General features: G+C 34.6%; 1 protein-coding gene across 1 annotated transcript in view; it reads right to left on the reverse strand.

Moving 5' to 3' along the window:
* The window catches only part of LOC140170036 (uncharacterized), a 239,238-nt gene that overhangs the window by 208,774 nt on the left and 17,713 nt on the right, over positions 1–12,751 (reverse strand).

Here is a 12,751-nt window from a genome sequence, read left to right on the forward strand (position 1 = left end):
ATTTAAATTATTTTAGGAACCCAATTAAAACTTAAAAAATATGTTTAAGGTTGGGAAATTTCCATTGCAAATGACCCTTGATGTTAAAAATTTTCAAAATTGCAATTACAAACATAGCAAAACATGGTATAAAATTTAACTTATATCTGTTGACTTACTTTGGAATGGGATTTCACATGTATTCCAGCTTTCATGTCATAATTTTCTGAGCTTATGTAAAATACATTTTTTCTTAGATTTTAACCAAAATGTTATGGAAATGTCAAATTTTTTATCAGAAATCAAAAGGTTTAAGCCTTGAAACACTATTTTACTGGAATTTAAGTTGCTTCTATGCATGATTACAGTAAACAGAAACATATTTAAGTGGTTTGAAATTTTGACCCTAAAAATCAAAAGTTACACCCTTTACCGTGAAAATGACCATATGCAAATCATCCAAATCACAACACAAATCAAGCCATATTGAAAAACAAAATGTAGGTGCAATGTTGTACATCTCTCAAGATTACTTTACTTGTAAAGTTTGTACTAAATTAAAGCTGTCTAGTATACATAGCATACTGACATATGCAGGAGGCCTAAATCGCTGAGCGACTGAAGTTGGAAATCATTTAAAATAGCGAGAGGCTGTATTTAAAGCTACGGAGAGCGCAGGATACACAATTTTTTGTAAAGAAGTAATTTGAGAATTGGCTTGCAATGTTTTTCTTTTCAATATTTTTTCAAAGAAGGTAAAAAGAATTTATTGGTGTCTTAAAAACATAACATGCATGATTTTCTAACGCTCGCAAACTGCATTGAGAAAAACAAGATTTAAATTTTTGCCAAGGCCTGCCTTTCTGGGCTGCCTTTATATCAACAATAAGCATTCTATGAAATTCATAGTTATGTGGAGCAATATCAAAAAATGTGCAATGACAGCAATATCGCTGACAGTGAAATTCACCATGAGCGACACTGATATAGCCCATAGCATTTCAAAATCCGCCATATGTATTTAGGCCCAATGTTCCCAAGTTTACTTTGTATTGTGTATTACCAATATCAGTACTATCAGTATACATTCAGCATGCAATATGCCATCAACCCTCTCATAATGCATAAGATGCAGCCATGCTCAGTGATATACAGATTACAAAGTATGCAACAAATATTTTGTATTATTTGAACTCGTTTTGTCACATAAAATTTATTAGACTTTGGGCCATTTTTAGAAAATGAAACTATATTTAATAATAAAGAAAAAAAAAAAAAAATTTTAGTATCAATATCATTTCTTTTCAAACATTTTTGTGACTAGTATACAGTTCAAAGTTTTAAGAACCGCAATTTTCATGCAAAATTAATCGCTGAACACCCTAATTTGCATAAATTAACATTTATAAGTATTATTTTTTGGGGGGGTCTAAAAGTAAGGTTTTGGGGCCACTTTAACACTTGCTGTTTTAACTTTGTAATAATTGTGGGTTTTTATAATTTCCTGAAAAATATGTTGATATGACTCCATTAAGGGAACAAACCAAAAGATCAATGACGTCCTATAAACGAAACTAGTTTCGTTTAGGGGGAGGGGGGCACTACGGGGGGTAAAAATACTCGATAACGCTTGTACAAAAACATATCGGTCTGAAGAATGTGTCATTATTATTATGTCAAAATTTTCAACATTTCATTATTACGTTTCTGGCAGGAAGGGAGGGGGTTGGCTGAGAAATGAAACTAGTTACGTTTATAGGACGTCATCGATCTTTTGGTTTGTTCCCTAAAACAAATCAGAACTTTAAAAAAAATTACACCAAAATTCACCAGATTGGCCAGGAACAAGTCACATTTTTGACATTTCATGATTTGAATAAAAATGTAAGCACTAGACAATAAGCTTTAACATGATACCAAAATTATATAAATAGCATCAATACTTTTCAATATGTATAATTTTGTAAATGATACCATGATATTTTTATCGAATTGCTATTCTAAGTAAGATAGGCCAATTAGTTTCTTGCCTAATCGCCTTACACAGGATTGAATATGTGCCAGCATCCACTACTCAAAATATTGGATCTGCCAGTCCTCTATCACACAGAAGAGGAGAGTAAAAACAAAAATGACTGTCCTTTATTCTCTAATTGACAATACATATGTACATTTGTAGGCCTACAGGTACAGTCCTGTACAGTATAATGTACTTTTGTTTCACCTCAAGTTTATAGGTAGTGTCCTACATACATGCACATGTCACTGGTACATGTAGCAGCTCATTGAAACACACAGACACGCTTACATTTATAAGGGTTTATCCATAAGCTTACCTTATGGTACTGTGTAACAGCACTGCTGATGTTACCAAACTCAAGATTAAACATTATCTAGTATTAGACTAAAGAAATAATTATAAAATCTGTGCTGCAACTTGATTTCAACCACCATACAGATTTTGGCCAGAACAGATATTTATATTTGACTGTTGAGGTTGCTGAGTGAAACTGATGCTTGTAACCAAGACCAACATCCTGCTTTTTTATCTCATTGACTTGATGACACTTGACTACTTGAGTAGACTCATTACAGTCCTGTTGCAGCTTCTTATTCAGGGGTCTTGTTACAATTAGTCATTTGCATGCTTAGTACAATACAAGAGTTACTCACAACAAATCAAGCATGACAACCTTGCCAAAATACATTAGAACCCTAAATACCATATTTCCTTGAATAGTCGCCCCCGGGATGTTTCCAAAAGGGGGGGCGTTTATTAGAGGTCATTTTTAGAATGGTGATAATTCCCATTTAATAGGTAAGCTTAAAACCCATGATTAAATGATGAACTATGAACTTGGGAACGACGACTTCTGGGTTCACGACCAGATTTTCACCAATTACCGACGCCATTAGGGATATGCACCATGGTAAGCTTACTACACCAGATAGCATGGAAATATCAGCATTTTTTAAACATCTTGGTTGAACTAGAATTACGCGGTTCGTAATTAAGGTGGCCCCCACACAAAGATGTGTAAATAACAAACGTTTGTAAATACAAATAATATGCAATATGCAATAAGCTCATTAATATTCAGAAATATGCAAATCACATGACACAAAACTATACAGTACATCAGGCCACCATATACTAAAACAATACCAAGTTTGATATAATATTGGATGGCTGAGCATGATACCATAACATATCGGATGAGTCATAAAAATATCGGACGAGCCAACGGCGAGTTCGATATTTGTATGACGAATACGATATGTTATGGTATCATGCGAAATAAGCCATCCAATATTATCATTATTAGGTTTTCTTAACTCCTAATAACCCTGAAAACATAATAATGAAGTTGATCGGTCTTTGCAGAGTGATGTAATGAAAATGTAGGCAAAATATGCAAATCAGCTCATTAATATTCATAAATATACAAACAACATGACACAAATTATATAGCACATCAGGCCACCATATCCAATCCCTGTACCAGTTTGATATAATATTGGATGGCTGAGCATGATACCATAACATATCGGATGAGTCATAAAAATATCGGACGAGCTAACGGCGAGTTCGAAATTTGTATGACGAATCCGATATGTTATGGTATCATGCGAAATAAGCCATCCAATATTATCATTATTAGGTTTTCTTAACTCCTAATAACCCTGAAAACATAATAATGAAGTTGATCAGTTATTATGCAAATAACATGACACAAACTATACAGCACATCAGGCTACCATATCCTATCACCATACCAAGTTTGAAGTTGATCAATCATTGTGTTGGAGCTGCACAGTGGATTAATTAATTTGCTTCCGCCCTGACAGCCAAACAATCAAACAATCAGGCAAACACTAAACAGGCAGGCAGGCAACCATCTGGATGATAACATAAGGGATGGTGCAATAATTGTGTACCCCTGGGGTGGTGAATTCTCAAAATGGTCTGCCAAAAATAGCTTGCCCCCCAGCTGTACCAAAATATCTTTGCCCCCCCTTTGACGTGCCCAAAACCTTGCCCCCCCTTTTGATGTGCCCCAAAATTTTGCCCCCCACACCACCTTACACAGCAAGATTTTTTGGAACCTGAATTTAAAACCTTAAATTGTCTTATCATATTATGCGAGTGCAGTGAGCAGGAAATTTAGCATATGGTCATTTTCACGGTAAAGGGTGTAACTTTGGATTTTTAACATTTTGATCCGTAGTTTTCTAATAAAGCCACAGAATTCCATGATTTTTGGCCACATAAGTCATCTAGTTAGCAGCTACCTTGGGTAGCATAATCATCTTCGGGAGTTACTGCGTTCAGTTTTAGCAGGCTTAAATGTACCTAATATTGCCATTTTGAAAAACTGTAAAAAACAGTAACATTTTTGTAAAACCCTGTGTTTTCTTCAGTTAGTTCATGGATAATTTTTCTTATCCTGAAAGTACGGTCATATGTTCAGTAAACACTGCCACATTAGATTTAATTGTGAACAGCCCTGTATTTTTGAGAACCGGACTTGATATTTGTCGTTTCGAGGTTTCATTTTCCGTTAACAATTGTTAACAAACTTTGTGGGTATAGCTTTGGTTCATAATTCTTGGTTATTTCTTCACTTCTTCTTGATTCATAACAGTTGATATCTTAACTTGAAATGGGTAACAAAAATTAGTTGATTTGCAAGCTTTTAAAATTTTTATAAAATCTTGACTTCAAAGAGCCGATTTTCCGTTAACTTTTTGAAGCCTCCGAAACAAACTGTTCAGCAAGCTTGGGCAAATATAAATAAAAGAGCTCATCCAATCTATTTATCAAAATGTAGCAAAGTAGATCCTCAAGTCACTTGTTTTTAAATCATGGAGATATATATCACCGTTTGAAAATGGGACCCAATACAAACTTTCCGTTAACAATTGAAGCCTCCGAAACAAATGAAGCCTCCGAAACAACAGTAAGCTTAATTATCATCTATGCATATCTAAATTGGTATGTTCCATATTGATATCTGCATTATAATTGTTGCATGATATGTGCAGAATGTCATAAATTGAAAAAAAAAATGATATTATGGTTAACGCTTGAAAAATATACTGATATCCAAGAAAGCCCGTTTCGGAGGCTTCACATGCAAATAACACCACACTTAACAAATGGGTGAAAAAATTACCATGTTATAAATCTACAATATCTGCCGCATAGCAGGCCCACAAAATCCACGGGACCGCGGGACCGGCGGTCCCAGAAAGAAATTAACAGCTGCAGAAAAATTTTTAAGCCAATAAAAAAAATGAAAAAAATGAAAAAAAAAAAAAAAAAAAAAAAATCGCAAAAATTGTAAGTTTCAAACTCTCAAACTCAACTTCAAGATTTATTATTTATTGTTTTCCACCTTATTATATGCCTCTTTATGGCCTTATTTACTTCAATAATTAATATTATGCACAGTAATACTGCTTTATGAGTGAAAATTTTGACAGCAAAACAGCTGTGATATCGCGAAAATACGGCGAGATCTCTGGCAGCCATTGTATGTTTACTGGTAACTACAGAAAATAGAGGGCAGTATAAAAAGTATTATTGGGCAGCCAGTGGCGGGCGGTAAATATTAGGTAATTATACTAATTTGATTGAAATAAAAAATAAAAGGAAAAAAAAAAAATGAAAGAAGAAAAGAAAAGAAAGAAAGAAGAAAAGAAAGAAAAAAGAAAAGAAAAAAAAAGAAAAGAAAGAAAAAAAAAAAACGAAAGAAAAAAAGAAAGAAAAAAAAAAAGAAAGAAAAAAAAGAAAGAAAAAAGAAAAGAAAGTAAAGAAAGAAAAAAGAATGAAAGAAAAAACAAAAAAATACAACAATATTTAATAAACCCCTGCCCCCCCAAAAAAAAAATAGTATGGTATCACACAAATAGATTGAATTGGCTAGACAATTATGAATAGTTGGGACCCCGATATTTCTTTAGGGACCCCCATTTTTGCATTTTCTGTTAGCTCGGGGTCCCTTGGGACCCCGAGCTTTTGGACCTAGCGCTACCCTTGGCTGTCAGTGTCATATTATATTGTCACGGATCGAATGATTGATCACGTACCAAGGTGAGTGAATGATTTCATTTATTTATCTATCATTTTCTGGATATTAATACTGAACTGAGTTGATTCCATCAAATAACAACTTTCAAACTGGCCGTATTCAACAATATTCAACGATGGGACCGGGCCTGTATGCATTGGTATGGCTGGCATGGCTGCCGAATTTTGCAGAAACTCATGAAGAAATCAGATGCAAATGATAAATAGTTTTGTTGTAGTATGATTTATTATTTTCATTGTAATGTGACAAGAAGATGGGTGATTAAGGTGTAGCATCTTCAGTATTCTTTGACTTTTCAGTTCGTCATTTGATGAGTAAAACCCGCGTCCTGGCCTGTCGCAGTTGGTATAATTGTAGTCTCACTGTCTCATTATCTCATACTTAATACATCACAATAAACATGTTAAATTTTCTTAAGTTCATTCATTGTACATGAATACAGTTAATTAATATTGTAATATTACAAAGTATGAGATATTGAGTTGAGATGATTATGACAGCATAACACTGTTCACACACAACTATGCTACTAATGCTAGACGGGTAATAAATACACATTTTACACACAGGATTGATACTACTTGCCAGTTGGCATGTTTTATTTATTGCCTCAATCAGTCAATTGACTGACAAATTTTATAAGTTATTAACATAGGAGGACATAATCACACAAATTGTGACACAATGTCTGAATGTCATTACAGTGTGGTGGTGACCATCCATTCATGTATAATTTATATAAAATTTGTTATGTATTACTAATACTATACTCATATCATACTGTAATAATACAAAAGGTACCCATTTAAAGGTACAACATTACATATTTTCACACAATTTTTATCAATAGCAGGTCATTTTATGCTATATGTGTTAATGTGTTTTGAAATTTAAAGTCCTAAACATTTCCAAAAATGTTCCAAAACTAGGCCCAGATCGCACCAGAGAGCATCAAAATACCTTTGGCTTCCAGGGCCCTAAGGCGGGCCCTGGACCCCAGTCATGGGGACTTGCGCCACGCTGCAGCTGTGATGTCTTGCTCACGCATTATTTGACAGAAAATATTGGCCATTACAATTTAAGGTCCCAGAAAGAGTCAACATTTTTTGGGGCCCTGCCGCATAGAATCATTGATTCAATACACACAAGAAAATAACAGCTTAGATGATCCCAACAGTGTTGTTTTCAAAAAAACTACTTCTGCAATGTTTAACCATTGTTAACATGAAGCCTCCGAAACAAAAAAAAATGACTTGCTGTGATAATTTAATTTTTGTCACAACTGAAATTCAATACTTAGAAGCAAAGCATGAAAATTGGTAATTGTGATATTTTTACCTATTTTTTCATGTCAACTTGTAGTAGTTAGCCAAATATTTTACTTTTATGATCACCTGTGTTGTTAACTGAAGCCTCCGAAACACAAATCGCTTGAATTGCCAATTCTAAAAATAACTCCAATTTCTGTGAAACTTGGCTGGGAGGTTCCTTTCATCAAGTAGTATTTGTACATGAAGTTAGACATTTAAATTACTTTAGGAACCCAATTAAAACTTAAAAAATATGTTTAAGGTTGGGAAATTTCCATTGCAAATGACCCTTGATGTTAAAAATTTTCAAAATTGCAATTACAAACATAGCAAAACATGGTATAAAATTTAACTTATATCTGTTGACTTACTTTGGAATGGGATTTCACATGTATTCCAGCTTTCATGTCATAATTTTCTGAGCTTATGTAAAATACATTTTTCTTAGATTTTAACCAAAATGTTATGGAAATGTCAAATTTTTTATCAGAAATCAAAAGGTTTAAGCCTTGAAACACTATTTTACTGGAATTTAAGTTGCTTCTATGCATGATTACAGTAAACAGAATCATATTTAAGTGGTTTGAAATTTTGACCCTAAAAATCAAAAGTTACACCCTTTACTGTGAAAATGACCATATTTGAATGTGTTCCTAACATTTTCCTATACCTTTTTAGGGCATATAGAAACGGCAGATGACCCCAAAATGACCTTCCAAAAATTTGGCTCTAAATGTTTACTGTACCCACCAAGTTTCATGCCCATACGACAGTTTTTAGTAATTTGACCTCAGATGACCCCTGTGTGACCTTGGATGACCCTAAAATACCTTCCAAAATTTGGCTTTAAATGTTGACTACCCACCAAGTTTTATGCCCATACGACAGTTTTTGCTAATTTGAACTCAGATGACCCCTGGAGGACCTTGGGTTACCTTGATCCACTAACCAATACAAATTTGTTCTGTCTGGGTCAAGATGCACCCACCCACCAAGTTTGAGGAACATGGGACCTCTAGTCTCCAAGAAAACAGGCAGTGTTAATAAGAGACACTGGCCATGGCTACCTATGGGGAGTAAGAGAAGACCCAGGGTTCCCGGGTAGTAATCCAGTAACAAATGCAAACTTGGTCTGGCTCGGACCAAGCTGCACCTACCCACCAAGTTTGAGGAATGTGCGATCCCTAGTCTTCGAGAAAATAGGCGAACAGACAGAGTCACAGACAGACAGAAACCCAGAGTCACAGACTACCAGTATTATTATAATAGATAAATAAGGGGGGTTGATGGCCCAGCCCGCTATGATGCTTTGAAGTTTGCACGAGGGCGCTTTTCTTCAAATCATTGGATTTGCTGATTTTGTGCGCCATCAAGATCCCAACTTTTTTCCTTGGTTTTTGTAATGTAACCATTTGGTACTTCAAAAAAATGCAAAATGCAGGTTGGGATAATGATGGCGCATGATGTTATGCACCTCCAAAGTTTACCATTTGCAAGTAAGGTTCAGAGAAGCTTAAATTTCAGGAATTTTTTAAAGATGAACGAGGGCGCTGTGCATGCTCATATTGTGCATGTGCCCAGGTGGTGGTCACCGTGCATTCTCTAAATTCAGTAAATTTTCATCATCAACCGTGTAATTGAATGGGATTATTTTGAAATTTTAAAACGCTTGAAATATCACAAACAAATAGGCCTATGTTAATAAATAATACAAATAAAAGCTAAAACAGTTGGGTTCGATAATGAACCCCACAAAACTAACCGAGTATATGGAAAATGCCATACGGCCGGGCGGTTTCACAAGTTGCTGGCTCGATCATGCCACTCGCCGCCTGCATGTGCCTTGTTGGTGTTATTATGTACAAAAATGATTTTTTTTTAGAGAGAAAATTCTTCTTTTTTTTTGTATCGTAAATCCGTACATAATAGGGGAGACTGGCTCTTAACCATAATAGTCCTACTTACTTCATGTGGACACTTTTGAAACAATGTTCAAGTAAAAAAACCTGTCATAATTCATGTATCATTAAAGTTAAAGAAATGTAATAATATCACATTTTGCTTGTTGTAAAGTTGCTGGGTGGGCGCCTTTATGGGCATGAGCGGTTAATGGAATGAATACAGTACTGCACTCCTTAAAAAATTAATTTGAGGGTCTTCTTTAATCGGCAATCATCAACCAGCTGGTGACAAATATTTAAAACAAGAGAAATCAGCCAATGAAACCCCCTACCTCTGATAAACACCTTCCAATGATCAGTAAGAATACCACCTTTTTTGTATTAATTGCTGTGTGAAATTTGAAGCCTAAATACTGATTTTGCATGAAAATAATTAATTGGTTCATTAGGTTGGCAAATGTAAGATTCCCTACCCCATCCTGATGTAACTGAAATTGACCGATTTAGATTGGTCCAATCTGATCTGTGCATACCTAGACTGAAGCCCTCCCTCCATCACTGATGCTGTGCAGGTACATCTACAAGAATAGAAAGCTTTACTGCCCATTTATACTTTTGGATAAACAAATTCATCTTATTTCCATGGGAACCAAGTCCAAGATTGGAATTGGAATTTCCTTTCTCTTGATCCAAAGTAAAATGAAGTATGCTTAGCTGCGAGTGGCTTTTGTTTACTATTAAATTGATTATTTTTTACATTTCCAGACCAGCAGGCTTGTTCATCTAGTTCAATGTGTTAATGTGTGAACATCCAACAATGTGCAAAAGTATGTTCACTAAAGCCAGCTATATATAAAGGCCTTGAATCAAGTCTAAGTTGATACAAAGTTGAAGATCAAGGTCATTGTGGTATATTGCTGGGTCATACACTTGTCTACAAAACTTACCAAACTGTACTCTGTATTAGTCATCCTCTCATCAAAACTATTCAATACTGCTGTACAGCTGGCAATTTTTGCACCAATAAGTATTTGACTTTTGTGTACATAATTGTTAATTTTAAATTAATTAATTTTGACAAACAGAAATGCACATGATGACATGAACATTAAATGCTTTGGCATAATTTTAATATCATCTTGTGGATAACAGACTTTGCAAAAAAAGATAGACATACTTTGCAAAAAAAAGATAGACATGCAAAAATGTCAATCCATTATCCCAAATCTAACAAAAGCACATCAATCCTATGGGCTGGTTGCCATGACAATGAAGAGTAAATACAGAGGTTACTGCTAACTGCTGCTAACTATATGGCACTGCAGTATAAATAGCAGAATCATTTTGTTTTGTTAGAGTGAACTTTGTCACTAGGTTTAGTAGTAGTTTGGTAGCTTACAATTTAGCTGGTTCCTTGTAAATTTAAATAACTATACTATAGTCCCAAAATATTGGTCGATTCAAATTCATTTTCTAATTTCAACTGAAATCCAAGCTACATTGCTTAAATTTATTATTTGCTTTTCAATTTCAATATGTATAAAAATACATTTTGGAACAGTCTACTAAACTTTTGAAAACAAGCTAGTCCCATAGACAGGTCCAGATTTCAATTATGTACTTGAGTAAAATGTAGAAAGCACTTCATGTTAAAAATAGTTAAACAACATGCTTTGGGTAATTTGAGGGTGCTGAATGGAGAAAATATATACAATTACAAAATGACAAGGAGAGTCTTTAAAAAAGACACAGTTTACGTATCAGGTGTACTTAAGTATAGTACAGTCCAACCTCTCTTATCCGGACCTCTTTTATATGGATCTCTCTGTTATACGGCTGTGAAATCTTCACAGGAAAACGTGTTTTTGATGATTTAACACGTTAATTTCATGCTCTGAATGCTTCTAGAATGACATATCTATGTTGCATTAAAGCCATCTTTTAGTGTTTATTACCCTATGTAGCTCCATGTTAAGGTAGGGGCTGAGTCCCGGGAATTCGAGTCCCGCCGGGTAGCAGTACCGGGCAGGAATTCCATGCCGGATACTGAAATTCCAAAAAAAAAAAAAAATTCAATGCATTTTGAAATCATTAATAGAGTATGACATGAATACAAAGTATCAATTTTCATATTAAAAATACAAAACATCTTGAAATTTTTTTTTTTTTTTTTTCAACCATGAATGATCCTAGCATTTAGGTCTATTTCTAGGGACTTTACAAAACCGTAAATATAAAAAACTTAAAAAAAAAAAAAAAAAACTTTTTTTTTTTTTTTTTAAATTTCAGTACCTGGGTACCCGCCAAAAATAAACGGGTACCGGGCACAAAATTACCCGAAAATCCCAACCCTACTCCATGTTAAAACAATCTTTTGTTCTCACAATTTCAGTACTTGGGACAGTCAATGCAGAATAACATGGGCATACGGTATAGTGTAGTTCACTTATCCGGTTTTTCACTTATCCGGACAGTGCTTAGTCCCATCATGGTTAGACTTCTCCGTAGTCCACTTGCCCATTTTGCATACTCTGGCTATTACATTTTTAAAGCATAAAACTCTGATTTATATTGATTTGTGTGCAACTGATAGATTTTCACATCTGATCTTTTCAGTCACCGCACTCCTCTGTTTGTTAGCTTCCCAAGTGGACTACTGACTTTGCCTTTGCGATTAAGATTTTTAACACAGGACTCTATGGAGAGTTAGGCCAATTTCTGGCCTAACTAAAATTGGCCATGATGTCATGCATCTTTAAATGGATCTGCCTTGTGATTGGTCACCCATATCTCAGTATGGTTTAAATCTTCCGGGCCCGCGCCATTACCATTAACTACACCGTACATCTGTGGTATTTGCGGCGCTTTTGTGTTGACGCGAAAGTTAATCTCTCATCAAACATCTAGCGCGTCTTGTACTATACCATGCTTAGTACTTGTGGTTAATGGACTGATAAACAAGTATGCTTAAAATTCAAAGTCCATAGTCGGATTTTCGGGGTTCGCTATCAATAAACTGGTAGATTCCAAAATGAGAATTTTTCAGTATTAAAGTGAGCCATTAAAAATATGCAAGATAATGTTGCATTCAATTACTTTTATTGTCACTAATCATCTGATATTTTTAACTCTTTATGACCATTTTACTATTGAATACTTTAATTTTAATAAACATCAGTATAATTTTGAGTTCAACGAAATGGGTTCATCATGAACATATTTTTAATAAAATTCGACTATGGCATAGTCTACATCATGGCGGATAAAAGAGGTTGGATTGTAGTTTGTTCTAACTTTCCATTTTCATATCTAACCTACTCTGCACTGATCTTACAATAAATTAGCGATTTGAGGCATATAAATGATACCTACATCCTGACTCTGACTTAACTCTCCAGCAAAAAACTAGCTTAGAAAAAAGGCAAAAAATAGTCCTGGTTGCCACTGTATCAATACAAGATTAGAT

This window comes from Amphiura filiformis, chromosome 14 (genome assembly GCF_039555335.1).
Source record: "Amphiura filiformis chromosome 14, Afil_fr2py, whole genome shotgun sequence".
Lineage (NCBI taxonomy): Eukaryota > Metazoa > Echinodermata > Ophiuroidea > Amphilepidida > Amphiuridae > Amphiura > Amphiura filiformis.